The 18,148-nt window shown below is 39.2% G+C and overlaps 1 long non-coding RNA gene across 1 annotated transcript; it reads right to left on the bottom strand.

Annotated features, from left to right (window-relative positions):
- Nucleotides 1–3,808: 3,808 nt before the first annotated feature.
- Nucleotides 3,809–17,188, bottom strand: LOC115296032. Its single transcript, XR_003910696.1, has 3 exons — nt 16,757–17,188; nt 14,323–14,929; nt 3,809–3,917 (listed from the first exon to the last, which is right to left on the bottom strand). It is a non-coding gene; the product is annotated as an uncharacterized LOC115296032 (long non-coding RNA).
- Between the last annotated feature and the right edge of the window lie 960 nt (nt 17,189–18,148).

Below are 18,148 nucleotides of genomic sequence, written 5' to 3'. Positions count from 1 at the left end.
TAAAGTAAGACTGGGGAGGAGGGAAAAGAGCTAATAGTAAATCCTTGTTTGAGGGAGGGTGGGGGAGGAGTGGGGAATGTAAGAGCTGCTGAAGTGCTTAGCTTGGCCACTGAGGGCCATTTCTTGTGGGTAAATGTCCCTTAGTTTTTCAAAACAGTTAACTTGACTTTTTAAAAGACTGCTTGTTATAAGACAGATTTATATAGAATCTTTGCCCTACAGATCTGGTGGCTGACCCAACCAGTGTGATTTTGTTTCTTTATAAAAGGAGAAGCTGAAAAACATTTGTGGAAGAACTTGTTTTAGTTCAGGCTGTGAACTGGAGGCAAGTTTAGGATTAGAACTCCCTTGGGCTTGCTTTTGCTTCAGCATTCAGTCATGTTTTTATCTATTTTTTTCATGTGTAGGTATAAGACAAATTTTGGAATTGTTTTGATGATAGAAGCTGTAGGAGTAGAAAATACAATTACTTGGCATTCATGTGTTCATATCTATAAGAACTAAAACTATGTTCAGTCTCCTTCTCCCTCTGTAATGTTCAAGTGAGAGTATGATTTTTTTAAACATTTTTTCATCCAAAATATTAGTGAATTTTTTATGGTGACTTTAGGTGGAAAATGACAATATTCTTTCTAGAGGAAATTCTGAAGAACTGAGAATTTCTCGTTCTAATATTCTTGGATAGTATTACAGCCTAAATTGTAATAATGTCCTTATATTTGTATAGTGCTTTTACTCTCTCATGTCTTTCCATATGTGTTATAGAAAAAAGGATGAAACAGCAGATGCAGGGGCGCCTGGGTGGCTCAGTTGGCAAAGCATCCGGCTTCGGCTCAGGTCATAATCTCACGGTTTGTGGATTCGAGCCCCGCATCGGGCTCTGTGCTGATAGCTCAGAGTCTGGAGCCTGCTTCAGATTCTGTGTCTCCCTCCCTCTTTGACCCTCCCCTGCTCGTGCTGTCTCTCTCTGTCTCTCAAAAATAAATAAAAAACATAAAAAAATTAAAAATAAAACACAGCAGATGCAGGAAAGAAAGAAGGCTGTCCTGATATTCTGACAGACATGAGGAACTCTAAACAAGGTTTCTACAACAAGAGCAAAGCAAGTGTATCTAGAGGCAGAGCAACACACAGAATTTAGGAGAACAATTTTACATTTAGCTAGAGTTCATTGCTCTGCTTCACTCATTCAGCAGTTATTCATTGAATCTCCCCAAATACCAAATAAAGCCTTTATAATACTCCAAATTAGACTGCAGCAATCCTATCAAGACCTAAAATTGCAGATTGCATCAATACCACTTTTTAATGGCACATTACCAAAATGTCTTAATCAATTGAACTTCTTTGATCAAGGTCAGAGATGATTTTCAAAGGAAAAAAAAGGACAAAAACTGGAACAATTTTCTTCCCTGTCCAAACTGTTGAACATGCTTTCTTAAAGACTTCTTGGAAAAGAGGCCATTTCCAAAGGACTCCCAGAAGCACTTCTACAGAGGAAACGGAGAACGGAATGCATCCCCATCACTAATCCTCACCTAAGTCCTTGAAAACTCAATTAGTGAAGTTCATGCCCAGAATCTGTCAGACAGGTTGTAACCAGAGAGTGCTAATGGCTCAATTCTTTAGTTATCAAAATGTCACTTCATATTAAATGAATGAACTCTAAGTACCCATATGCTAATTGGATTTATTCCATACATGTTGGCTGTGATCATTTTCACATTGAGTATGAACTTTACTGAATGACTCTACAAATTCCCCTTAATTCTCCAAGTTAGGATGGCATTGGGTACTACCTTCAGAAAGATATTTTAATTTCTAGTTTAAAATAGTGTAGTTCAAAGTAAAAGTTGAAAGTTGGAGAAAAGGCTGAAAGAAAGGGGAAAAAATTAAAACAACCCCCCAACAATTCTTTTAAAAAGGTTGTGTAAACCAAATATATAAAGCAGTGAAGACTGCTATAAAGGTTTTATTACCTTGAGATTGAAGTTGCCACATTATTGTAGATTTCTCTCCGTTAGACACATCTAAATTTATTGCTGTATAAGGAATTCACTCACCCCAGTGTAGAATCTGAAGGAAGGGGGACATAAGTGTAAAATAGAAAATAATTTCATCTAGAGTAGAACAGAAGTTGAACATTGAGTAACTCTCCTATTCTTTAAACCAAGTAAATACATAATATAGATTTGTATCCTGTTTGTACAAAAACAAAATACTTGGAAGTGGTATGGTGTGTGTATGGATTCATCTTCTACATTTGGAATATGCTGGACCTACCCCTACTCATTCTGGAGCACAAGGAAAGACAGGGGAAACACCTTTCTGCTTCCTTCTCTCTACTGGCCTTCTCTGCCTCTCCTTTTTTGACTCAGAAAGGCAAATTAAAGTATGTTGGGCTCAAGGGATACACTAGTGGCTTAGGGGAGCCCTGAGAAAAGCCACTGAAGCCTTAAAACCATGAAGCAACCAGTATTTAGATTTTTAAGGTTATTTCCAGTAGCCATTGACTCTTGGATACAGGGATGTTGTTGGAAGAAGACATTCATGAAACAATTTAAACTGTTAAATAAAACATTTGACATTCTTAGTCATTTTCCCCCAATATTTTAATATACTGCAAGTTTTTCAGTTTTCCCTTGCTTACTGAGAGGCCATGTTTGGCAGATGACCTTCTAGGTCTTCATATATAGATTACCACTATTTCTCATATATTTTTCCCCCTAGGATATGAGGGTATAATGGAGGAGGGAGGTTGGAGACAGAATAAAGATATGGGCTCAGTAAGGGATGTACATTTATGAAGAGTAGAATGTTATAGTTCTTTACCTTAGCTTCACACATCAGTAATACCTGGGAAAAGCTAAGCTCTGTACCCAAAGGGCTAGAGAGCAGCATTTTCCCCATACCCAGCATGTAATAGTAGATTAGCTAGAATGTAGAAAGTGGCTACCTTCTAGAGGTAGTCCCCCATGCTTGATGCTTATTTAGCTCAGTGCTCTCAGGTGGAACCTCCTGTATTGCTATGGAACCGTGACAGTGTTTGTATTCAACATTTTACTGGAGTTTCTTCCAGGAGTGGTTGCAGCTTTAAACACAAGGCAAAACCAAGATGTTTGGAAAAAAAACCTGGTCAACCTCAGGTTTACTTTCAAGAAGCTGCTGCTAACTACATGTGGGGTAAGCTAGCACCATACTCACCACAGTAATTTTTTTTTGCCACTATGATTTCCGCGTTTGCTCATAATATGCCAAATGATTTTAAGAATATTTAGTGTAAATCTATTAAGGGCCAGAAATAGTGAGAAGTTGGGAAATACAATCTTGGCAGACATGTGGGAAAAAGGAGATGTAGTGCTGCCCACCAGATTTTTCTTCCCTTGAACTCTTGGGTATGTATACAATTGATCTTACCTGTATACAATGCTAACCATTATCTTTATTCATTTGATTTTTTAATTTTTTTTTTGAGAGGAAGAGCTTGAGCAGGAGAGGGGCAGAGAGAGAGGGGGACAGAGGATCTGAAGCAGGCTCTGCTCTGACAGCAGTGAGCCTGATGCAGGGCTCAAACTCAAACTGGGAGATCACGATCTGAGCCAAAGTCGGACACTCAACCAGCTGAGCCACTCAGATGCCCCTCTCTTTATTCAGGCCTATTTAATAAATAGGTCTGTTCTTGCTGCATGATTAAATGACTTACCATATGCATTTTTCCCTTGCTTTTTTGTTTGTTTGTTAATTCATTATACCATATAACCTTTTAGAAAAAGAGAAGATGAGATATGTTTGTTCATCCATCCAGTTGATTCAGCAGAAATTCACTGCACAGCTGGTATGTCTACCATGCTAGTTGCTAGTGATATAGAGAGGAAAGGCCAAATGCTTATCTTCCAGGAATTTAGAGGATCTTTTAACTAAAAGGAGAGAAAGGAAATACTTAATACGTACTTAATAATATGTTTTAAAAAAAGCCAAATTCTTGTTTTGGAGTCATACCTTTATTTCATATTTCATGTCCTGTGACATTTTTCTACTAAGATTATAGAGTGTTTTATATTGTCATATTTTGTAACAAAACAGCTATCCTGCCTCTCAGATAAGGTGTTCAGCCAAACTTTGCTTTGTAGTGCCTTCTTCCATTGGTTCTTGTGATTTAGATTGATTGGATTTATTTGTTTTCAGCAGTGGACTTATTTCCTTCCTAGTTTTTCTTTACTTTAGATCCAATGTTTTTTAGAAAGCCTGCTGTTCCCCAACTTCTCCTGGCATCAGGTAACTCCATGTGGATAGCTCCCACCAGTCTGAAAAAGTCTTTATCTCGCTCTGAAGCCGGAATTGAGGCTTGCTTTGGCATAACCCTCAGAAGAGTAGATGTTTAATGGGAATAGTTGTCTTCCACATCTGCTCTGGACTGTTGGTTTTACCTGACATCTTATGTTTGTGTATGATTATGTAATATTCACTCATAACCATTACTTTGGAAAAGGGGGAGATTGTTTGGAATATTTATAGGCATCATGAAGTTCTGGAGGTTTCATTCTAAGCTTCTAGTTGTGCTTTACTGTTCCCTCTCTCAGTGTAACAAAAGGCTCAGTGATGGGAGAGATACTGATGTCCTAAACCAGGTCCTGAGGTGTTCCTCTCAGAGGGCACGGGAAGGAAATGTGGAGAGGTTATGGGGAGAGAGACTCCTTGGGACTCATAAAGACCCATATGAATTCATTTTTTCTTTCATCTGACTAGAGACAGTGAGGGAGACAATGTATGCCACTCATCATTGTTTCCAAATAGATTGGTCTTAACATCACAGAGGGAAATATGCTACTGTTGGAAATAAGAGAAAATATGAACCACAATAATACATAAGACAATACATAAATTGTGAAGTGCAAGATGAGGTTCTGTTTTGCAATGATACAAAATTTATGAAGTGTTAACTGAGATAGAAACTTGACACGCTGGAAAAGAAAGAGAGTAATGTGGGGCGGGGGGACGGAGACAGATTTGCTGCCGCATGTATATCCTTAGATGGAATTGCTCTCCAGTAATAGAAGAGGATTCTGAAGCAGAAAACATTTCAAGAATGTATGCTTTAAAAACACAACATTTTAAAAACACAATAAAAACCGTTTTTGAAATCTGTAACATTGTGATTTTTCACTAGATTGAGAATTTTTTTTTATAATCTTCTGTACTTTAGTGAGTATATTGTCCTCCTTTTTATGTTTTTCACATATTGAACCTAAACTTTTAGTTGAAAGTAGGAAGGGAAAATGCCTAATTGCATGTGGTTATCATATTTTCAATCCTTGGTTGTGATAATATCATCATATAATAATGTGCAGAAAAGTTATATAGAAAACTAAATATATACAACCAATGACTAATCAACAAATACATATTTAAAAGGTGGCTTTTCCTGTTGGTTTTTAAAGGAATCTCACAATCACTTCATGTATGTATTTACAAATTTAACAACCTCTGGGATTCATAAATCTGGAGACCATGATCTACAAATTTATTTTATTACATATTATACCTCAGCCATGTGTTTTTCCATTAGGTAACTCTGTTTCCAGATAGCTATTTTTGGAGGCCTCTGGCCTGTGAATGGGCTGTGAAGACATTAACAAGCTATACAGATAATTAAGATTCAAATCATTAATATTTTGTTCTCCAGAAATGGCTTGTGGAAGTACTACAAAAGTAGTACTAATGTAATTGTCCTTACCAAATAGATTCTGTGCATGGCTACTTTTTCCTTAGATAAAGCAGTTATGAAATAACCAAAACAAAACCATCAACTGGGTTTACTTAATATTTCTTTCTTTTAATACTTCTATTATATTTCTAATAGTTTCTCAAAAGCTGTTTCAGTAAGTTCAGGTCAAACTTTTTTTAAGCTTATTCATTTATTTGAGAGAGTCAGTGAGCAAGTGGATGCATGTGCATAAATGGGAGAGGGGAGGGAGAGAGAGAAAATTCCAAGCAGGCTCTGCACTGTCAGAACAAAGCCCGATGTAGGGCTTGAACTCATGAACCACAACCTGAGCTGAAACCAAGAGTGGATGCTTAACCAGAACCAAGAGTGGATGCTTAACTGACTGAGCCAACCAGGCACTCCTGGGTCAAACTTTTTAGAATGGTAGTTCCTAAACCCGATGTTGTGTTATAGTCAGTTGTGGTATTCATTCAAAACATAGGTACCTAACTCAGTTCTTAGGATGCTGATTCAGTGGGACAAGCGTGGAGTCCTGAATCTTTAAGCATGTTTCCCAGTCCCAGGTGATTTGATTCTATGGACCAATATATGGGAAACTCTGCTTTTAAGAACATTATCAGGTAATGGAAACAAGCAAAACCTCTTGACTGACAGCTGATGTTGTAATTGGGTGGTTCAGATTATGTTCTTCAGAAGCAGCTGATACTGCTACATTGAGGAGAGACAAAGAGCTGCTCTCTGTTTTCCCTGCTTTGTCTACTGAAGCAAAACAGAATTATAAAATATGTCTTTTTTTTCTGTTTACTCCTTTTCCTTTTGCCTTAATCAGACCAAAGGGGAAATTTTTTTGACTTATAAATGGATGTATCTCAAACTCTTAACTATTTACTGCCTAGAACATATTTGAACAAAGTATATTGATGAATTTCTTATATTCTGGTTATTTTGGAGTTGACAGCATGTTTGGTTTCCTTAGAATGTACACTGATTTCTTTTTTAAAAAATTTTTTAATGTTTATTTATTTTTGAGAGAGAGAAACAGAGTGTGAGCAGGGGAGAGTCAGAGAGAGAGGGAGACACAGAATCCAAAGCAGGCTCCAGGCTCTGAGCTGCCAGCACAGAGCCTGACATGGGACTCGAGCTCACAAAAAGTGAGCATGACCTGAGTCGATGTCAGATACTTAATGGACTAAACCACCCAGACACCCTGTAAATGTACACAGATTTCTTATGACCAATATATATGCCAAATATCTTAAATCTGAATCCATAGTGTTCCTTATAAATAATAATAAATAATAGAACCACAAGAAACCTTGTGTTTGTGATTTCAAACAACATAACTCTTTCCTCTGGAATGTGGCATCAGGTCAAGAGTCATTTTTGCCTGTGTCAGCACATGAGACTATTCCATATATGGTTTTATCTCTAAGATGTAATTTAGAGTTGTGCAGAAGAACTGCATATTCTCAATAAGTGTATTTCTGAGATTATCAAAATATCTTTCTTGTTTCTCTCATTTTTATCAGTTCTCTGGGTAGGAATATTGGTCCCATGGCAAGATGGTATAAGGGGGAGAAGACCCCCCCATTAGCTCTAATTTGTTCTCTATTGGGGTTCACACCATCCAGATTCTAAGGGAAAAGGGGCATATGTGCAGAGCTTCAATCTCGGCCAGTTTTGTTCAACAGGAGGCCATTTGGTACCATGTCTGACCTCAAGATTAAAATCAGGATTACCAGGGTACTGAATTGAGCATACTCTTGTGGGTTGTTGACTTTCAGGGTCTGGTCCAGAGTAATTCAGGGCCTGTAAGTCTTTGAATATTAGGCCCAGTTCCCAGGCTCTCTGATGTAGTCTCAACTGAAAAACAATCTTACTACAAGGCTGGGGTCAGAACCTAGGGTTGGACCAAATCTGTAGCTATGATACAGGTCAGATGGATGATTATGATGTTGGGCTGATGGCCTTTCCTACTTTATGGGGAATTGAAATGTAGCTTCTTAATCCCAACACAAACCAAGTACGACATCCAGGAAGACAGTCGGGGACACTTAGAAAGTACCACCTGTGGATGCTTTGGTATTTTGCTTTTCTGGGCCACCAAGTTTCTTTGGGAATGCAGTGAAAGTTCAGAAACATCTCAGCTGGCTTGGCACCAAATTTACCTTCTCTGAAACCTGAGTGATCCAGTGGTACAGCCTGGTATGACCTTTCTCTTTGGAGCAATAGACACATATAGACATATTCGTATAATTTCAAGGATAGAGGAAGCCTGGTTAAGATTCCTGCTCAACAGGGTGGACTAAAGTGAAACAAATTCCTTTGAACAATTTGGGCCAATGCCTCACTGACTGTAGATGCTTAATCTTTGCTGAGGTTTGAATTTCCTAAAACAAGCTCCTTACATCTTGGGAGCATTCTGAGAGCCTCTGTAAGACTTGAAACGCTGGTTAGGGTGAGGGGCTTTGGCACAGTGCTGGCCTGCATTCCTTCCTTTGATGAGTCTGCAGGGCCCTAGTCAACAAGTAATGTAATCAAGCATGCTTGGCCTTATGTGCCTCTTGGCACACTATGTAAAAGCACTTAATATAGTGCAGGAATTAGCTAGCCTGGCCTGGGAGATTTATCCCCTTGCTGGATAGTAGGCAGGGGGTATTTTACCAGACACTCTGCCACTCTTCAGGTTAATTATATAAACAGACTTCTTTGGTTATGCTTGAGCTCTGTTTCAGATTGGGCTGTGTATGTTTTACAGTGAAATAGCAATGTTGTGCTTGTTTAAAGCAGTGTGGTAGACTTAGTTCTTTCTTCTTGCCTCAGTACATGTGGTGGATTTCATTCAGAACAGCCACCTATGGCAGCTGGGATATGAGTAGCTCTTGGATGATGAGACTTGGGATGTCAAAAATTAAAGATGCCGATGTGGCCTAGACATGCATTGCTTATCCTAGACTCTAATGATTTTTTGTTTGTTTATTTGTTTTACTTTGTATTTTTGAGAGACAGAGAGAGACAGTGCAAGCAGGGGAGGGTCAGAGAGAGAGGGGTAGATACAGGGTCCAAAGACAAGCTCCAGGCTCTGAGCTAGTCGTCAGCACAGCTGTCAATGGGACTCGAACCCACAGATGGTGAGATCATGACCTGAGCCAAAGTCAGATGCTTAGCCAATTGAGCCACCCAGGTGTTCTCCTAGACTCTAAAATCTAGAGTCTATGCTAAAGGACAAGAACTATATCTGTTTTATAACACCTGGCTCAGCTGCAAAGAGTATAAGAAATCCTTATACTCTTTGTATTGAAAATTCTTGTTTTTGTCTATCTGCACTGTGCCAGACCAGCCCACCTTAAGTTCCTCAAATTGCATTCTCTCCTTTGCTTTATTTTTGAATCTAGCTCATTGTATAGTTTCAGTATAAACACACATTATTAATCCTATCACATGTCTAATCATCGGTCATTGAAAAATGAATAAATAAGAGGATAAAGGGGGAAGGTACTATTGACATAGTATATCATTCACCAACTTGCCTATGCATGTGTGGAGGACCTCTAGAATTCATTTCGTATTAGTAAAAGCATTTGTTCCCATTACAAGCAAATCAATGGAACCTTGAAATTATAGCTTGAGGATAATTAAAAGTCACTCAGAATGAACCTCAATTATTCACTCATTCATTAGCTCAGAAAATATTTATTGAGCTCCTAGTCTGTGGCCAGCATTGTCCTAGGTACTACGATACAGTGAAACAGACACATGCAATGCTGTATTCATGGAACCAAGAGTCTTAATGGAGATGTGATTACACAGTTACTAGAGAGAATGGGTACACGATGGGCTAGTGTTTCAGACAGGGGGAACAATGTACTTAAAGGATTTGAGAGAAAGAGAAAGCAAGCCAGCAAGCCAGCAAACAAGAAGAGAGAGAGAGAGAAAGAGAGAGAGTGAGAGAGAGAGAGAGAGAGAAAGAAAAGAAAGAAAGAAAGAAAGAAAGAAAGAAAGAAAGAAAGAAAGAAAGAAAGAAAGAAAGAAAGAAAGAAACTAAAAAGGATTTCAGAATGGTCTGAATGTGGAGTCGGAAGGAGGGAAGTGAGGAGAGATGAGGTTAAAGAGATAATCCTGGGCTCACTATTGAAGGGTTGGAAGCTCTTTTAAAGGTTTAGAATTCATCTTAAAGCAGTAGGAATTATTGTAGTTTTTTGAGTTATGGAGATATGTGGTCAGATTTGCAGTCTCATAAAAGATGTCAGTGTTATGGCTGTAGCTAGAGAATAGAGTGGATGGGGCAAGAGTGAAAGACAATGGCTATGACCAAGACAGTAGGCCTGGAGTATAGAAGAGTAGGGATTAAGAGATATTTAGGAAGCTATTTAAGACTGGGTAATTGAAGAGGAATCAAGGATGACTTCCAGGTTTCTGGGCTCCAGTTAACTGGGTGAACAGAGCCACTGAGAAAGTGAGCACAGAAGGAGTGGCAGTTTTAGAGAAAGGACGATGAAGTAAGGTATCTCACTCTGAGATACCTGTGAAAAGGCCAGGGAAGTTTGTTGAGTAGGCAATTGCATTTTAGGGTCTGGAGGGGAGGAGAGATGTCTTGGAGGCAGATACTGAATTGACAGTATTGTAATATATTCATGGGAAATAAAGAAACAATCTGAGGAATGGTCCATGGCTTCCTGGTATGTGAAGTTATACCCTAAATAAGAGTAATGGTGCAAAGATGTCTCGGACAACTTGAGTGATGTACTAAACAATCCCAGAGTCCAAAAAAAGTCAGTAGCCTGGGTAATTGTGGATATTTTCAAGCCAGTGATGTCTTTCTAAAATTGACCTCCTCACTTCCACCCACCTGAAACCCTCAGTGGTCCCTCACTGATCTTAGGATGAAGTCCAAATTCCTTAGCTTGATTGCAAAGGCCCCATCCTAATTTAGTTTCTTCCCAATTCTCAACTCTTCCCATACCACTCTTTTTTATCTCTCATTTTCCCAGTTTGGCACCTACTTATTGGTTCACCCCACCAATGAAGCTGCTTCTTACACTGATGTGCCTGCCCATGATGGTCCTTTACTGGATTCCTGCCTTGTTCTTTCATACCTTATGTGACTGGCAACTCCAGTGGGTCTCTCAAGCAAAGGTCTGGCAAAATTGTTCTCCTTAGGATGCTTTACCTCACCCCTGAAGATGGCATTACTCACTCCTTGCTCTACTGCTCTCCCTTGTACATACTTCTGTTGCTGCATATACTGCCATCTTTTTGTTTGGTGGTTGGTTTTGTTTGTATTTCTGTCATCCCTTTAGACTTCTGGGTTCCTTATCGACAGTGACCAAGTTCCCCTCTCCCCCCATTTTGTACCCAGTATCTAGCATAGTGTTTGGCACATACAAGGTGCTTAATAAATACTGAACTGGAATGATTACATTAAGGTTCAGGTTTACATATAGCACAGATTATAGGTATATAGTAACTATCCTGAGAAACGGGATTTTTCTGTGTCTACTAGCTTCAGTAGCACTGAATACAAGCTCAGTGCAATATACTTATTGTTAGGAATAGTGGTCTGGTCCAGCCAGATCAGTACTTATATACTTTTGGACTTCATTGTCTCCAGGATCATTTTCATTCAGACCTTAGCTTTATTTCTCATCCTTCTGTCTCAAAGAGTTGAAATTGTCAAAGTTGCAACCAACCCCCAAAGCCTATTCAACTTAATATTCAGTTGTTCATAGACAATTGTTGGGTGTCTACCATGAGTCCAGGCACTACTGAGGATATGGGGAAAGACATGACCCCATCCTCAGATGGCTTATAGCTTCGGGAGAGAGTTTGTTAGAGGTTTTAGTGTTAATAGCCATTATTTCCGCTAGCATTTAGGCTGTAGTACCAAATTGTTGGATCTGCTATTTTCTGATTTCTTTCAGGTATTAACACATGAACTAAAAATGGTATTTTTTCTTAAGATATGCACATTTTTGAAGATTTGCTGCATTCTCATGTGCTTTCATTATGCCTTGGGTGAAAATGTTTTTTGGAGGGTTAATTCTTTCCAGCATTAAAATTATGATATTGATATATAATCACATAGGATTTGATATGGAGGTTTAAATTTATAGAAAAATTCTTGACTAGATCTCTTTGATCAAAGCCGGCCCAGCTATTTTTCACTTTTTGTCTCAGCTTTCCTTGAGGATTCCCCACCCCATCCAGACTATTTTTCTCTATTCCTTCTCCCCCCCCCATTTCCTCCCATACCATAGTGTTATTGTATTATTTCTTTTGATACAAAGCAAGGAACGCATTTGTGTTTTTATGATGCTAGAGGAAGCGTGTAGACTGGTGAGAGGAATGAATATTGTGTTAAAAATGTCTGTGCTAAGTCTTTGTAATAAAAGCAGCATCAGCAGAAGCACAAACTGCTCAACATTCCTGAAACTGCAGTTTATATCACTCTGAGAAGATGGTATGTTAGCATTAGAAAGGCATGTTCACCATCGAGCTCCTTCCCAGGCCTGAAACCTGCGGTGTAAGGAACTTTGGAGTGTTTGAGCAAAGTGCCAGGTACTGACTAGTAGTGATTAGATTTGATTGAGAAGGAAAAAGTTAACAATTAATTACTTATTCAGCTATGTATCCTACAAGAATGGGAGATCTCCAATTATTTTGCCATCTTAAACTAGAGTTTTAAATTAAGAATGATATAATAACTTCAGTATGGATTTAAGTAGTTGCTGATAAATAGATACCTGGAACCATCTCCTTGGGGATAGCTTGATTTATTAAATGAACTCACTAACCGGGCTATTAAGGCTCTGTGTTATCTCACTATGGTCCCAAACGTAGCCTGTAAAATCCCTCTGTTTTCTCATCTGTGTATGGTTTGGGTCCAGAAGGCTGGTGTCCTGTCAGTTCTGGCTTGTATTTCTTGGTGGTTTTTTACCAGGTCTGCTACCATTAGGTGTCCCTGTGCAGACCAGGGCCCCCCTGAAGAAGATGTAGGGAGTTAAAAGAGGCAGCCAGTGGCTATTGACTCTTACTTCAGGTTTGGCTGGAAAAACGACCCTGTTCCTATTTCATTTGATATGCATTTAGTGTTTATACAAGAAATTGGGTCTTCCTTAAAACAAAACAAAACAATATCTCTGGCAACATAAGCAATGCATGGCCACTGCTCTGAATTTGGTATTCAGAGCTTTTAGTGCAGCCATGCAGAACTCTTGAGTAAGCGCATGGCTAAAGCTTGTGGATTGAATGCATGAATGACCATCTCAGTTTAAATATTGCAGAATTGTAAGCTCCTTTTTGGACTAAGGTAAGGAGACAATGAGAGGAATAGGAGTGTGTAGAGGTGCAGGAGAGAACAATTTGAGATTAATTTTGGTAATGCAGGAGACATAAGGGGATAGGTAGAGAAGAGATGGAGAGAGAGTTGCCTGGGACAGAGGAAGGAATGTTTCTTCCACTAAAAAACCCAAAAGAAGACTAAGTGGCGGTAGGTTCAGGCAGTAAGTTTGTCGGGAGGGGGCAGATGGGAGAGAGGTTTGATGGGATTAGGGTGGTTTGCATGTGATGACAAAGGGTTTGTGGAGAGAGTGGCTGAAGTTGGGCAGAGCCACTGAGTGGGTTGGGAGAGTTTTTGGTTTGGTTTGGTTCACCCAAGGTGGTTGCTGGGGGCCTGCAAAGAAGAGTTAGTTCTTCCAGATGGCTGTGTGTTTACAAATTCAGATTTAGAGCTGTCTGCTGGCCTGACACCTCACTTTGTTCTCTCTGCCTCCTCCATTTCTGACTTCTCACTCCTTCCCCCTTTTGCAAACCAATCTACACCCCTCCAGCTGGACATGTAATCAGTTGCTCTGCTTCTTTAACTTCACCTCAACCTCCTAACTATGGCTCTTGTTTTTCTATAGCTCAGCAATTTTGCAAATAGATTTCTGAGTAAGTAATCTATGGCAGGACCCAGCCCTCAAAACCTTCTCTTATTTCCTACCTTTGAACAGGCAGCCCTCACTGTGGCAGCATGTGGGTTGGACTTAGACAGAAGGGGCAAACCGAGAACAAATAAAAGGTTAAGTGGCCTGGTCAAAGGTCCAGCTGTGATATGAAATCACAAACATGAAGTGGAGGCCCTTGTAAGACTATTCAATGTTTGCCTAATTGTGTGCAGCAGTCCTGAGACCTCAGATTCTGGGTTTGACCCAGAGTTAGTGGCCTGTGGGGACCTATGTGACAAGACACATGGACGAAGAAGATTGAATATTGGTAGAAATCTCGCTGAAGTAACACTCCATAGGATCCACAGTGGGCCTGAAAAGATGATAGGCTGATAGACTGAGAGCAGAGAACGTATCAGATGACCAAGATCCTTTAAGTTCCAAGAGAGGGGCAGGACATGGAACTGGGAATTCTCACACTCATTTTTTGGGTTGTAGACTACCCTTCTATCCATCTCAACCCTCTCACCTTTACTGAAGCCATAGGCATAGACTGAGGATTACAGTCATTTCAGAAGTTTGGATTATGTGACCTAAAAGAGCTTTTCAAAGCCCATGATTCTATTATGTTCTAGCTGGAGAAAGAAAGAGAAGAATTAAATGACTTACTTGATCAATGATGACAACAGAAACACAGTATGTCTTTTGCTTTTTGTTGGCTTTTTTTTTTTTTCTTTTGCCATGTTTATCCTGCACATGCATTTTCAATATTTGACCTGGAGAATTCCTGAACTGTGCCTCTGGGAGGGCATGGTGTTCTCTGACATACTGATGTCACTCTTTAGATTTCTTTCTTTCTTTCTTTCTTTCTTTCTTTCTTTCTTTCTTTCTTTCTTTCTTTCTTAATGGTGTGTTTTATGATTCCTTTTCTCAGAAGTAGTTATTTCACTCAAATTTCCATTATAGGTATTCATGCAATGAGGACCATTTGACAAGTTCCTTTAGAACATAACTAGCAGGACTATTTTTACTTTATGGTAGGCATGTATTGTGATAGAGTACTTAAGAGCTGCTGGATGCATTAGGAGTATCACCCTTTGTTTGAGCCTCAGAATTCTTTATTTCTCCTCTTCTTAGCTGCTCATGGTAGAGACTTTGGCCTTAGAGACTTTTTCCTTCATCTGTTTCCTTCATCAATAGATGAAGTTTATTTTCCTGTCATTTTCCCCTTCTTCTCAGGTGTACAGGATATCACTGTGGCTTCCATGTACTGGACCTGTAATCACATCATTTTTAACTTGTAGGATTAGTTTTGGTCTCTCAAAGTCATTGATCCATTACTTGGCAATGAGAGAAGAAAAGTGGAAAGCCCAAGAAACTCAAAGTTGCTGCTCTCTTGTTTTTCTCCTGCCAGAATTGTTCCTTCATGACAGAAAACTCTAAAGGTGTTTCTTTGAGCTTTATTCAATGCTGTGCTCTTATCTACCAATTCAGAACCCTCATTTACCTAGATCTGTATGTGACTTATCAATTATAATATCATAATAATAAATGAGTTTTCATGTTTTAGATATGGTAATAGGTGCCTTATATGCATTATTTTATTTAATTATCAAAACCATTGCCTATGGTAGGTGCTGTTATTATCCTACTTTATAAACAAAGAAACTGAAAAGTTAAACCACTTACTGAAAGCCATTTAGATAAGTGGTATGGGGTGGAGTTTGAGCACTCATATCTGAGGTCAGAGTTTAAGGAAAATGCCCCTTTTTATTTAATTTTGATAGCCTCAAAGGATGGTAGCATGCTGGCAGTATTTAATTGCATAAAATTGTTATACCATAAGTGATGTGCGTGAACTGACTGTATGTTTAACATATAGTAACCAACCATATTACAAAAGAAAAGCAACAATGAAAAGTTCCTCCTTTCATTTGTAAATAGAAACAAATTTTGATTCACTTTGCTGATGCCTGTCTCAAGTGGCACTTAATTCTACAACTCTTGCTATTATACTCAATTTTCTTTTATTTTTGCCTTTTCCGTTTCTTTCTGTTTTTTCTCTTTTCATTTCCCCTTTTTCCTGCTCTTGTATTCCTTCTTCTTTTAAAGAAATCTCTCAGTATATCTTCTTAGTAGGAGCTTCAGGTGCATGCATGAATTATTTATTGTTACTGCCCTGTGTTTCTACAGTGGATTTGTGGAGAACTTTCTCATGAGGGTACCATCTGTAATTATTAATGACAGTTACAACCTGATCTGAGGAGGAAGCTTAGAAACATTTTGGTTGTTTCTTACAAAATTCTGCACACCTATGTAAGCATAAGAGGAATGGGGAAAGGCATTCCAGAAGACACCAGGTTCCCAGATGGGTATACACATGTCAGGAGCCCAAGTCATGTGCAGTAATTTTATCATAAGCACAGACTAAATGATCTAGAAGAGTTTTTTTTATTTTTGGGTATGTTAAGGATAGAAGTTTCCATTTCTGTTTTCTCAGTTCTGTCCAGATCAGATCTCAAGGGCATATCCATATGGTTGGGCAGGCTGTGTACTGTGCAACTCTAGAGGATGCCATTTATATTTCTACACAAATGCATATGGAGCCTGGGCTGAGGATATACAGTCAATTCTCATTATTTGCAATAGTTATATTCTATAAAGCCACTACTAACCCTGAATTAGCAAATATTGAATGATTGCTCCTAGAGGAAATAAAAGTTAGGGCTCTCGCGAGCCTCTGATCACAACATTTTATCAACTGATCAATATATGACCTTGGTTTATGTGTATTTCTGTTTAAAGACACTTTAATTAGTATATATTGTGGATTCATTAACATTGAACTCATGGCCAAAAGTGCTATAACTCATGTCTTAACAAGGCTTATGGAACATACATATTTTCTATGTAAAGCATATCACAACCTTCTTGAGTTTAGGAACACTATACAGCACTTCAGCACTATTCTTAGGATCTGTTTTAAATAGCAAAATTACCAACAACAAACACAAAGATATGAAAAAAAAACCCCATTAAATATACTGCAAAAAAGGAAACTTGTTTATAGTATGGGAGCTAAAATAGGACTGTAGAGAGTCACCTTTGACCTCAGTTGAAAACGTGCATTTCAGGTGGCTTAGACTTTTTGCCAGTCTCTGCATGTTTTTGAATGACCATGAAGGTGCTATAAGTACTGGTGTGAAGGTTACAAATAAATTCTAGCCAGTAGGTAAATTCACAAATATGGAATCCATGAGTAATGAGGATCAATGACTATATGTTTTTTAAACTAAGAACAGGAGGAATGCAAAAGAAACATTGATTGGGCTGGGACTGATCTTATGGGAAGTAGGATTATAACATTTAGAGTTAGAAGCAACTTTAGTTGGCACCCAGCCTAATTTCTCCAGTTCTTGGATGAGGAAGAGGCTCAAAGACGTTATGTTACTTGTTGAAGGCCACCCAGCTAATGAATGGCAAGCAAACATTTGAGCTGGAATAGTAGTTCTGGGGGACCCAAGTCTTGATATACCACACTGAAGTGCTGCCCCCGTCTATATGCCATGGTGAGAATCCCACAGGTCTTCCTGTTATGTTAAAAGGGAGGGCAAGGGGGGTGATGTCACAAAACAGCTTTTCCAAATGTGGAATTCTCTCTGAATCCATTGGAGCAACTATAACAGAATACCATAGGCAGCGTGGCTTATCAACAATAGATATTATATCTCATCATTCCAGAGGCTGGGAAGTCCAAGATCAAGGCCCTGGTAGATTCCGTGTCTGGTGAGATTTGCTTCCTGCTTCCTAGATGAGCATCTTCTCACTACTACCTCACCATGGTAGTAGGAGCCAGGCTGCTCTCTGGGGCCTCTTGTATAAGGGCACTAAGGCCACTAAGGCCACTCTTGAGCGATCCATCCTCATGGCCCAGTCACCCCCAAAGACTCCCACCTTCAAATGCCATCACATTGGGGATTCAGTTTCAACATATGAATTTTGGGAGGACACATTCACCCCATTTGTTCAGTTCTTCATTTGAGAACTGTTTTTTGCATGTTTTATTGTGTGCCAGAGCCACGGTAGGTGCTGGGATACTGGGGGTAAATGAGACCTCATGAGAAGCTTATATCCAGTAGAATGCCTTCACAGAAGGAGTGGGCACCGGCACACACAAGGCCTGAGGTCATTGGCACTGCACCAATTTTTCTGGAAGAAAAATTTCCTTCCCAGCAAGAAAAGCTAAAGATCCAGACTTAATGTCATTTCTCAAAATCCTAAGAAGTTTCTCATGTCATTCACTTGGCAATGGGTTTTCTGGGCTGGGCTGTTACTGAAATGGCTTTTATAGTCCTTTGGTTCATTTTTTGTTCTCAGCTAAAGAAAAGAGGTGAAGCCTATGACAGAGTCTAATGCTACCCCCCCTTACATGGCCACAGTAAAATGTCCAAAGGCCCTTTATAGGCCCTGTTGGTTATAGAGAATTATTTGAGCC

This window comes from Suricata suricatta, chromosome 1 (genome assembly GCF_006229205.1).
Source record: "Suricata suricatta isolate VVHF042 chromosome 1, meerkat_22Aug2017_6uvM2_HiC, whole genome shotgun sequence".
In the NCBI taxonomy this organism is placed as follows: domain Eukaryota; kingdom Metazoa; phylum Chordata; class Mammalia; order Carnivora; family Herpestidae; genus Suricata; species Suricata suricatta.
This window is presented reverse-complemented; position numbering and strand designations above follow the sequence as displayed.